This window comes from Onychostoma macrolepis, chromosome 15 (assembly GCF_012432095.1).
Source record: "Onychostoma macrolepis isolate SWU-2019 chromosome 15, ASM1243209v1, whole genome shotgun sequence".
NCBI classification, from domain to species: Eukaryota; Metazoa; Chordata; class Actinopteri; order Cypriniformes; family Cyprinidae; genus Onychostoma; species Onychostoma macrolepis.
The window spans coordinates 19568601-19580958 of record NC_081169.1 but is presented as its reverse complement, the minus strand read 5'-3'; the positions used below and the strand labels follow the sequence as shown (position 1 = coordinate 19580958).

General features: G+C 39.1%; 1 protein-coding gene across 1 annotated transcript in view; it reads right to left on the bottom strand.

The window, feature by feature from the left end:
* Window positions 1-311: 311 nt before the first annotated feature.
* Window positions 312-12358, bottom strand: part of zgc:153372 (uncharacterized protein LOC767695 homolog) — a 42647-nt gene continuing 30600 nt past the window's right edge. Inside the window, exon 11 of the mRNA XM_058799393.1 lies at window positions 312-586. The gene's annotated coding sequence lies outside the window, so the exon portion shown is untranslated. The remainder of the gene's footprint in view (window positions 587-12358) is intronic.

The following is a 12358-nucleotide window of genomic DNA, read 5'->3' as shown; positions in this document are numbered from 1 at the left end:
ACAGCAAGTACAACTTTGAACTGTTAAAATCATCTGTAGTATCGCTTACATAAATTAACTATGGTTTTATAGTAACCATGTTTTTTTTGCCTTTTGATTAACATTTGTACAATCACAGTTTTACTACAAATACCGGTTAAACTATGGTTACTGTAGCAAAACCATGGTTCATTTGTGGTTACCATGGTTTAACTATAGTAACCAGGGTTTTTTGGTTTTATTTGCATTAAAACCATAGTTAATTTTTGTAAGGTATGTCCTGTGTAGAAAAGTCTCAGTATGTTTCTTTGAAAAAACAAGCAGGAGAACAAAGTTATTTAACTTTTATTCCTTTATTGAAGAAAGTCTGGTCAAAAGCATTTTGAAAGAAATAAAAGAGTGCATTTCTTTTGTATTCTGTGTGAGAGAGAAGCAGAGCGAGAGAAAGAGACAGAGAGTTTCAACAGTTTTATAATGCATCTAATAGAGAGTGTGTCTGGTTGTACTTGGCAGTCGCTGTGGCAGCCCGGGAACTCATTGACCTCTCAGCTCATCTGCACGGAGATGTGCTAAGTCTGAGGAGCTTCGCATAAACACCGCCGACTGCCTGCAAATGAAACACACGGCACATTTTCAGCAACAATTGCACATATACATCATTTCAAATGGCCCTGTGGTATTTCAATTCGAGCCGAAACCACTCATTTACCATCTTATTAGAGGGTTTTAGAGATTGGCGCTCGACTCATCTGCGGTAAACCTACATATCGGCCATAAATAACGGCTACATTTCCATATGAGGCACAGTATGCACAGTTTTTCACTAACAGAGAAAAATTACGGTAAGAATTCCATGAAAATACCCCTACAATTATAATGAAGTTAAAGCTCAGTATATGAGACACGCAGTGAGGTTTTCCTGCATTGAAGGATTATTTAGCCAGTTTCAAGAAAACGTCAGCAAAATGTGACCTGGTGGCTAAGAAAGTGCAGACAAACTTAATCATAGGTTATCGTGTATTCAAATCAAATAGTGTCCGTGCACATCGTGTCTGCTCAGTAGCTCACGGACATGAGAGTTGCCGCCTTTGGAAGACAGACTGCTGAGAGAAAGTGACCTTGGTGGTGCCGATACAAATAATGCCACGGTGCACCACGTTGTCGCTTGCGAGCTGAAATATGGGTGCACAGGGATTGGGTTGTCATGGCAACACCTATAAAGCAATGCAGTAGAGGGCGCCAAGTAGACGGAACAGAGTTGAAGAGGAACAATGGGAGATTTGGAGCCAGAATATCATTTGCATCAGTTACAGACTGGATCCAAATGACGACACTAAAGTGAATCTCACAGGCGCTAATAGCTGTCTGACGGCGCATGGTTAAAATTAGGAAAAAAAGATCATAAAATATTGATTTGCCTTGCAACAGCACATTTTGAAGAGATTATTACAGTTGAGCAAGAAATTGAAATGTGAAAATGAAATGAAAATGTTGTCATCTATATGCAGCTTATTGAAAGCAATGGCGGCAGCGCTCTCAAAGATGGAGTGAGTTTTCAGGTGACTGTCTGGGCGCCTGCCGCAGTGTCTGAAAAACCCAGACATCAGCCAACTCTGATCACCCCCCAAGTGTGTGCTTGCAAATACGTGTGTGATAGAATAGAAGAGAAAGGGGAAAAGACAGATAGAAAAGAGCTGCGACCAAAGCAACTTTTGTGTCCTTATTTGACTCTCATTTAGTAAATGGAGACAATAGCTTCGACCTCAAGCATCTTTCTTGCAATATCTGTCAAGAAATTCAGTCACTTTGAGGCCTTCCTTGACCTCCATGGGAGTACATATTTAATGCATCACTTGAATTGGGCAGAAATTGTGCCAGCTCTGCACTATAGAAATTACCCGCAATTCATGACTCATACTGTTACTGCTCTTGGTGGTAAATCACTGTAAAAGTCCACAATCAAGATCTTTTATTCAATTTGTAATTCCAAATAAATCAGATTGTGATTTCCCAAGAAATGGTCCAACCAGCCTCATGATTTACTGCCAATTTCTTCCCCAATTTGATTTGTAATTTTCACAGTACATAGAAAAGCGCCTACTCTACAGTTTCATAAATCACTCACCATCTTATTACCAATATCCAGCAAGCTGTAAACCATCAAGTTAGATGTTTTCCACTTTGAAACCTTTTGAATAGTAGCCCAAAGGTATGCAACTCCAAAGTTAAGTCCTCTTTCCAGTGTTTTATTTGACTGACGCACAGTGGCTGGTTTTAAGTGAGCATGCGCATTCGGCTGAGTGACTTCGGGCTTACTGTGCCATGCCTGACTGTTTTGTATTCATGATGGATGACTATCTCGCTACTGTTGCTGGGGGCTCTGTGGAGCAAGCACCTATTAGCTGGAAAACTGCCACGGCTTGGAGTGAAGTTTAATAAATATATAAAAGCCATACAGTGCGTAATTGGATGGTTAGCGTCAGAGGACAATCAATTTTGTTGAGGTTGCATTTTTAGACACTCCTCTTTTCTTCTCCAACTCATTCTAGAGAATCAGAATGAGTCTGACTCTCTAGAACTGACAAAAATGGAGCAAGAGTTAATCTGAGTGATTTAATCAAAAATAATACTTACTGTATATATATTTCTTTTTCTTGCTTATTAATAGCAAAATCTTACTTAGCCAGTGGCTTTATAATTACACCTCCACAATAAATGTAGGCTAATGCAAATGGAAAAGCAGGTACTGGAATAAAGAATTATTAATATGAATTCAATATGAAGCAGGCAGGCATTCTGCAGAATTATGCTATTAATCTATAAATGGTTTGAAGACTCGCTTACAGCTGTCATAAACCCAAGCAATGACATCTTGAAGCAAAGTAATTATCCTCAGACCTGGAGTCTGATTGGAAACTCTATCGACGAGTAAAATATTTGAGTGACGGTAATAAATCCCGCCTGCTCCTTAGATAAAAAAAATACATTCCTAATCCTCCTTCATTGTTCACAGACAGCACATGGGCAGTAATGGAATATACTGACCTTTTCCACCTTTTATTTCCATTGTACGTCTTGCCTCCGTGATAATTCCATAATAAAGGAGCCAATCTGCTTTTAATTAATCTGCCAGAGAACTTCTTCGAAAAATTATTGAAACCAGAATTTGCCCTCCCTACACTCTCGACAATCTCTGTCTCTGCCAATATACTGTAATAGTAACCATATGCCCAGCAGGAAGCAAACGAAATGCATTACCTACATATTAAATTCCCTGTAAATTCTCCTTTTGATACGCCTTTTAATGCATTAGCTGTGCTTGTGAAAGAGCCACAAGATACATCTCGGTTTACCGAAACTACATAAAGAACATGTACATTTGGCTGCATTTAATTAGACTTTTACTATAGGATTGCAATAAATTGAAGCTCTCATCTGAGAACTTGTTAGATGGAAAACCACCTAATCAGACACCTTAGCTGCCAGATGTGTTATATTTCCCGATTTACAAACCGGTTGTGCCTCAAGGTGATTAAAGTGTGTGAAATGTTACGTCAAGTTATGTCATGTCAAGTTCAGAGTTTAAAATACAGAAATAGCCTGTGGGATATTCACTCTTGTCATTCTGAACCCTGGGTTAATGTAATCCCAGGTTCACTTGTTTCACTTGTTTATTCTTGGTTAGTTTCACACAGTATATTTGGAAACTAAACATTAACATTCCTATTTGCAAAATCAAAACAAAACTTGTGAAAAGGGCAGCACGTTAAACTGTTTTAATCCTTAATGTGGAAATGCCACAAAGTGTTATAAAATCATTTAAAAATACATAAACTACAAGAATATACAATTATTTGTTGTACAAGAGCATACATTTTTCCCCTCAGATGCTAAAACTCAACAGTGTGTGAAAGTTTCTGCGACTGTTTAAAGCTCATGAATATTTAATGAGGTAAGCAGTGAAGCAAATTTATGATTGGTTGTGTGATGATAAACAAATCTCAATACATGAGCACTGCATTGTTTTACATAGTATATTTTTTGGCACCACAACTAGAGGGTTAGCATCACAAAATCCCGGTTAACCCTGTTCTAACCCGGGGGTTAACAGCCGTGCTAACTCTCTTTCAAAAACAGAAATGAGAAACGCTCTACCCAGGGTTAAAAGTGGCGTTAACCTTGGATTAAGCGCAGTGTGAAAAGCCCATATACATAACACAATATGATTAGTATGTGCTAAGTAGACAAACAGACTGTTGCACAAGCTCGTTTGACTTTGTGAGTAAGCATTTTTTTGGAGAGGTGCTAAAGCCCTCCACCTGTCTCCCAAGCTCCTGACCCGTGATTTTGAAAGAAGAACTCACGAGTTAGGGTCTCAGGGAACAAGAGGAGGGCAGTCATAACCAGCTATGCCTATCTCTTTTCTTTCATCAGAGCTGAACTCAGCAACTCCTACGCCACTAAAAGTTTTTATCTGGCTACATCACGTCTGCTTTGTGTCCTACAGCACTGCGAAAAGACATTTGGAGGCACAAGCAGGAAAACGTCGCAAGTAAAATACAAAGACGTTTGCGCGAATATGCACGAGATGGAAGGCAAAATAACAATAGGATGATGGGGCAGAAAAGAAGAATGGAATGGCAAAGAGCTAAATGACAACTTGTGAGACTTGTTTCCTCTTTTTCGGATTGGACTTTCGATAGAGAAATGCCCTCTGCTCTGCAGTCTTTGTGTGTGGAGAGGAAACACATCCCCTCCCCACCTCCATCTCAGAGCCAGACGGTCAGTCCTTCCTCTTTGTTGTCTTCTCTAAGTCATGACGGACTTGCAATCCCGCAGACACCCAGTAGAGACTCAAGGTACCTTGTCCACATCACAGGTAGGACAAAGCGTCCTTGCATTGCAGTTATATACATCAGACAATAGCTTTAGACACAGAAATCGAAGTGAAAATCTGCGATACTTTCAAATAGGCTGCATCGGACACTCAAACCCGATTGCGATTACACCAAACCGCCTCAAGACAAAGATGTCAGTCGGTTATCTGGAGACGCGACTAGTTGGCAACTACATACAGATGTGGCAAACATCCGAACGCCGAACCCCACCCCCTCTTTTACCTCTGCCGCCACTATTCAGTACGCTTAATGAAATCTCTCCCATCTGTGGTGGCAATTCAGTCGCTCACCCCAGCCAAAACATGAGTGATGTTATTCCCCTCACCTCTCCCGGCTCCTCCCCCAATCTCCTCCCGCCCCCCACACCTCTGCCCCGTGTCCTCCCCCGAGGCGGACGAAGGGGGGAACGGACCGAGGTGATGCTCCTGGGAATGAGTAGATTATTATCAGCGTTCACAATTTACCTCTGGATTTCCGAACAAACGAGACGCCATCGCTGCCACCATCCATCTCTGAAGAAGAGAAAAAAAATCAGATTTGGAGGTGAAGAAGAGAAGAGCCGGGTGCTGAATCAGACGCAGACTGGTCTTAGGAGGGGGGCGGGGGGCGGACTGGAAGGCGCAGGTTATTCCCGCCCCGGCGTTCGCTGCCATTGGCTTATGGGAGACATCCATCACCCTGTCCCGCAGTGGCAGGAGGCTGCGGCGCATGAGTGAGACGACCGCTTCTCTTCAGGCACAAGGCAAATGGCTGGTGGCAGAAAAGTGGAGCTGAAGATCCAAAGAAGTACCTCACAAACTCGATATCTTCCCGACAGCCGACTCTGTCATCAACCCCTTCCCGGCTCAGGGGACGCAAACCTTAATTGACTGAGGAGAGCAATAAACCTTTCGCACAAACTATTCTGCGGGTGGTCTGGGTCAATCGCTGACATATTCTTTGAGAAATTAACTATTAAGCAATCATTTACACCACTGCTGATAGCATGTTATGAATAAGTCTATGCCTAATGACTAATTCATCATTAAGTACATCTAACATTATAGCGCAAACACTGAGAATGGCAGAGAGGGTGTGTGTAACGATATAATGACTTGCCGAACAGCATATCCTGTGGTTCAGTTCATTCCCCGTTTCATTAACACTCCTGCCCTATGCAGGCATCCTCAGAGGAGCCCAGTGCTCTGAATGTCAGTATATAATCTCCACTGCACCACAAGGAACACAGCCATTTCTACAGCAACACATAATTCAAGTCCAAGTCCGCTTGGACTCCAGACTGCAGACACTGGAGACTCTACAGGGCCAAGGGACTTTTAAACCAAATGAAATCAATGCGGGCCCTAAACTAGTGCCTGTAATCAATCAACTCTATTGCAGCCTTTTCCACAGTGTCTGGACACTGCTGACCCCCACTTTCACCTTTGGACATTAAGGATGCAGCGAATACATTTCCAGCCTCACAAAGCTTGTTAGTCCTTGTGCAGTCGAGTGTTATACAAAACCATTAAATTAATGTACTCTTTAAACACTATATCGGAATTGTGCAACATTCAGAATATAAGAACTGGCTCTCTTCCAATTCATAAGTGCATCTATCTATAAATCTATCAAAGCTTTCTAAACATTGTTCAGAACTTTCAAACAAGCAAATATTCATTGCTTGTCTTGACAAATTAGCTTTTCTAGTTAAAAATGAGTCATTCTCAATTCAAATCAAAATAGTGCACAATCCTGGACTTTTTAGCATTTCTTCTCTGCTCTTCAAGACCATGAAATCTATCTAGATTTCAGTTGAGATTGACTGTAATGGCCAACAGTGTAGAGTGTGCAAACATTAATAACTATCATGTCTTGTCACACCAAATGACAGCCTACTCTATCGACGCTACCCATGCCCCTTGCGCTCAATGCTATTGATTTCTCTTAGGGGTCAAAGGGCGAGCCAGCATTGATCCATGAGACTCTCTGACAGCACCGAAAAGACCAGCTCCAGACAAATCGATGGCACCTCAGTGCACCACGTATACATTATGGTTATTTACTGGACATGAAGCAAAAGCAAGCTTTATCACTTGTCTGTCAGGTACGGCAGAGCTAAGCAAAGTTCATATTAAAGCTTCAGAGAAAAAATTCGTTGGGCTCATGAAATGGCTAAAGGGTGAACAGATGAGTGAAAAATTCCCCTCATGGAAACTTGTTGGGTTGCCATTGAAATTATGAGTGAAGGTCAACTGCTTTCTTGTGGTTTTACAAGATGAATGGACTGAGATGTAGACAAATACAGAATCAATTCTGTTCACCCTGTAGTCGAAATATGAGTCTCATTCCAGTGCAAAGATAGATGCATGAAATGAACTGTAAAAACAGAGACTTCAAGGAAGCTAACAACAGGCCTTGGTTTTGAAAGCATTTGTAAGAGATTAAACATTCTATTTCAGAATATTTAATCGATTTCTGCTGCGATTTAAGTGATTTGCTGCAGCTTTGCATCTGACAGACATAATCCTCGATGACTGGCAAGGCTATGCATGAATCTTTAATTCCATTCAATACTAGTGAAAGGATATATAGAAGTCCATCTCTCAGACCCACTCAGGTAATTCAAATACTCATTCCAAATAAAAGTGCATTACGTCACATTACTTCATTTGCCTTAGGATATTTATAAAAGTAGACAAAGTCTCAATTTTTTTTAGTTTAGTTTATGCTGATTGGTGGCTTGTGAGCTCCAAGGAAAGCTAGAAGGTTGTACAGTTAACTCCCAGGGCAAAATTCGAAACCATACAACCTACTACCTCAACCTGGATGCACACAGTCTCGGTTGCTGTCATCCCTTTAGAAGAAGTTTACATAAACGTCAACCAATAATAAATTACAATAGACAAGTCTGAGCAACTTCCATGCCTGGCAAGCAAGGAAAAGAGTGCAATATGTACAGAAAAAGCAAAAGCAGGCTGGCTTTACATGTTGGACGACTTTCTACCACAGAGACAGAGACCCATAGAAACGAGCTTGTGCCATCAAACTTATCACAAGATCGGATCTACGGGTTAATGACAAGTGGCTGCTCATTTGATCATGGACTTGGAAAAACACTGAGGTGATTGTCCTACACTATTTAGAGACATAAAGATTTATGTTAATATCTGGCACATCAATGTTTGACCTCCACAATATCTGCATTGCAAACTAATTTTTCCTTTAATTTGGGCCTGCAAACATGCAACATAATGCAGAGAGATATACAAACTACTCTTTTGTGATGTAGGCAGGTATGAGCCACTACGAGAAAAGATCTTTCAGGGTTTTTTTTTTTTTTTTTTTACGCAAATGCAAAATACATATAAGCACAAGAATAAGTAAGTTTGCTATACCTGAACACAAGAATTCACAGGTTTTATTACCTGTAGCGCAAAAATAACAAACTAGATGAAGAAAGAAAAAAAAACCTTTGCTATTAAAATCGCAGGAAGGATGCACTTTTATTAAACTGCAATACAGAAAAGCACATCATTATTTTGATGTTTGGCCAATAATAGCTAAATAGATTAAACTTAAATGTTATATTATTTTGTGTAAAATAAATAAATAAATAAAATGCACTACAATAAAATCTATAGTTTTAAAGGCTAAGCACCACAACATTATGACAGAAAGAGATTTTAAATATTTTAAAGATTATGTTTAACCATGTTATTTTTTATATTAAAAATTAACTCCAATATCAGCATATTACATATCCAAAAGGAAATAATAGCAAAACAATAACTAGCATCTATAACTGTTATTGTACCTATTGCGTATCCCTTACTTGTACAAACCGATGAAAATAAAATCAACCTGCATCCCTATAAATGTAAAGCAGTTATGATGGTTGGGGTTGGGGAGTTTGTTTGATGCAAGAGCTCAACTTTGTTCAGAGAAATGGCTTCACTAAAAAAAAAAAAGTAGGTAGCTCAACAGATCATGTTCCCCACTAAAATCTTTGACAAGTTCAGTGATTGATAACACAGAACTCTTGCCTAGTCCAAAACCTCAACAGCCTTTCCCACTCATGAGTCACTGAGGTAATCTTGCTTTTTCAAAAATAATGCCAGAAATTCAAATACCGGCACGCCCTGGGCTGTCAAACTCAGTTCTGTGAGGAAAAGAGTTGATCTCTCTTGCTAAGCTGAAAGCAAAGCTGCAACTTAGCATTACTTTTAGTAACTCTACATTTACATTTACATTTATGCATTTAGCAGACGCTTTTATCCAAAGCGACTTACATTGCATTCAAGTTACAGTTTTTACATTTTATCAGCTCTTGCTTTCCCTGGGAATCGAACCCATGATCTTGGCGTTGCTAGCGCCATGCTCTACTATTTGAGCTACAGGAAAGCCTAACTAAACTCTAACTAAACCACAGTTAGCTACTAATCCTAAACATCAAACATCATTGTATTGACAGTCTAAAGACTCACTAAGTACAGTATCAGTTTCATTACCTCTTGACCTCTCGCTTGACTGACAGCTTTTGTAGAGCCAACATTGTATGGGCGCACAGTGGTAGACAATGCTGGGCTTGGAATGAGAAATTTACAACCACCATCTGAGCTCTTTACTGTTTTCCGTAGCAAAACATGATGAACCGAAAACATCTTCCACTGAAACGGCCATGTAAGGTCAAACATGGCTCTTTGATTTTGTGGTCAGCTTCCAAGTTTAACCTTGCCCATAAGCTGGTTCACATTACCAGTAAATTTAAATGGAGCATGGTGAATAGGAACCAAGCTATGAGGCTTTGCAAATAAAGAATGTGGACATGTCAGTATATACTGGCTATAAAATAACATTTCATGCTTCCCACGCCAAAGAAAAACTCAGGTATCATTACTATTCAACAAGTATATATATATATATATATATATATATATATATATATATATATATAAGAGAATACAAAAGATCTGTTTGCCCTTTAAAAGAAAGGATGTTTTGATAATACTTAGGTGAGAGTAGCATTTTTGCGGTTTTGACAGTTAAAAGGACAGTTCACTCAAACACATAAAGTCTCTCATCATTTATTAATCTTAAAGCCATTCCACAGCATATGAGTTTTTTTTTCTTGGGAACCCAAATGTAGCAGGGCCTGTAAAGCTACAAAAATGACAATATGTTCTTTAAAAGTAACATTATTTTTAGTTTTGTGTGGGAAGTGTTCGTGTCAAACATTAGAGCAGGGGAAGCAAGTATACCTTGAAAGCAGTGCAAGTTGTTTTGGACAAAAGCCAAATGCAAAAAAAAAAAAAAAAAAAAATTCACTCCGAAAAGAAATGGCAAGTCATTTAATTAAATGTCAAATTTTGAAGTAAAAAGACTGAAATAGATGAACAGTTGGCAATTTAAAGGGATAGTTCACTCAAAAATTAAAATTGTGTCATTAATTACTCACCCTCATGTCGTTCCAAACCCATAAGACCTTCGTTCATCTTTGGAACAAAAATATAGATATTTTTTATGAAATTCAAGAGCTTTCTGACTCTGCATAGATGGCAGTGTAACTACCACGTTCGAGGCCCAGAAAGATAGTAAGTCATCGTTAAAATAGTCCATGTGACATCAGTCAAAAATCATCAGAAATATCTTAATTTGTGTTCTGAAGATGAATGAAGGTCTTACGGGTTTGGAACCACATGAGGGTGAGTAATGACACAATTTTCATTTTTGGGTGAACGAATCCTTTAAGTCATTATAAATGAATGAAAATGATTAATTTGTGGCCTTTTCCTCACTCAAAGCTATGGCTTCAGAAGACTTGGAAAACTAAAAAAATTGCTAAAAGCACCATAAAATGGCCCCCATCATGGTCTTTTGTGTAATTTTTACAGCTGGAAAGCCCCTGATCACCATTTACATTTGTTACACGGAAATGAACAACGAACATTTTGCCAAACAATTTTTTTTGTCACACATAATTACATTACACTTGGAATGACACGGAATGATGGCAGAATTTCAGAGTTAATCTCTCCAAATGTACTTGCATAAAAGTTTATTTCACCTCGCCAGTTCCATTTCTTGTAAACATAAAGATTAGCCTACAATGTGACAAATCCTAGTTCATTTATGAAGAATATTTCCATGTATCATAAATTCCATCCCTTAACGGATTTGTACCATCTGACACGTGAGAATGGAAACCTAGACTGATCGATTAGTTTTATCCCAAGCATTAACAAAATTAATGAAAGCAAGGACAGATAGGGATTTCTGTGGCAGTTTATCTGAAAAAGGGAGATATTTTTGGCTACAGACTAACTGTTTGTGCACACGTGAAGTGAACTCAATGGTGCCATTAGTCTTAAACAAGCAAATGCGAGCAGCAGCTGAGTGGGGCCCCTCACGTGCCATTTGGCTACAAGGCAGTGTTACATGCGTCGAGGAGTCACTCGGTTCATAGCAATTACTCAAACATATGACAGGACTCATGACTCACACACTGCACCGCATTTTGCTGAGTGAAAATAAGACTGGTCTGAATCTTATTAAAGTCACGGAGAAAACTCTGACAGATCCACCACACTTCTCACTGCAACTCTCCAGACCTGAACTAAAAAGGTTTACAAAGAGAACCCTTGCCATAATGTGATTTAATTCTCCAGCTGTTTGGAGAAAATATTTTCACTGAAAGCAGGAAAAAAGCCTGTTCTTTCAATTATTTAATTAAAGCTCCTTTGCATTAATGGAGGTTACTTGTGATCCATAGAGGTCAATATCTAGTTAGTATTTCACCAGCAATGTGCATTTTGCCTTCACCTGTCTCATCAAACTTGTTTTATTGAGTACTTCTTTTTGCCAACTTGTAAATATTTCATCAAAAAGTGAAGATCAACTAATGACTGAACCATTATAAAATACATTAGGCCAAAAAAAAATCACTCTTAACTTAAGACGAATTGGAGATTTGTTATGGGAAGTGCTTCTCCATAATAATTCATAGGCAATTTTAACAGCATCATGCACCTGTGTGTGGTTGTCCAGGAGGAAGTTGTGGCCCATGGCACGCAAAGACCACTGACAAACGGTGCACTTTTCCAGATGTGGAGATGTCAAAGAGCTAATCCCTCTCTTACTTGATAAATAGTCGAATCTTAACCCAGACTCGATGTACAGCAACAGGAGGTAGATCTCCATGACATGCTTATAGGGGTTGGAAACCTAAAAATACTGGAACCAAACTCAGCCCGCTTCTTTGCACACTGTAAAAAAAAAAAAAAAAAAAAAGTTGAGCCAACTTAACATTTTAAGGCAACCAACTTCAGCAGATTTTTGAGTTTGCTCAACTTATTTTTGTGGGAGATTCAAAAATTTTTGTTGTATAAACTTAAAACGACAAGTTGAGAAAACTCAAATCTGCTGAAGCTGGTTGCCTTAAAATTTTGAGTTGGCTCAACTTTTTTATTTTATTTTTTTTACAGTGAACCAAACACCAGTGT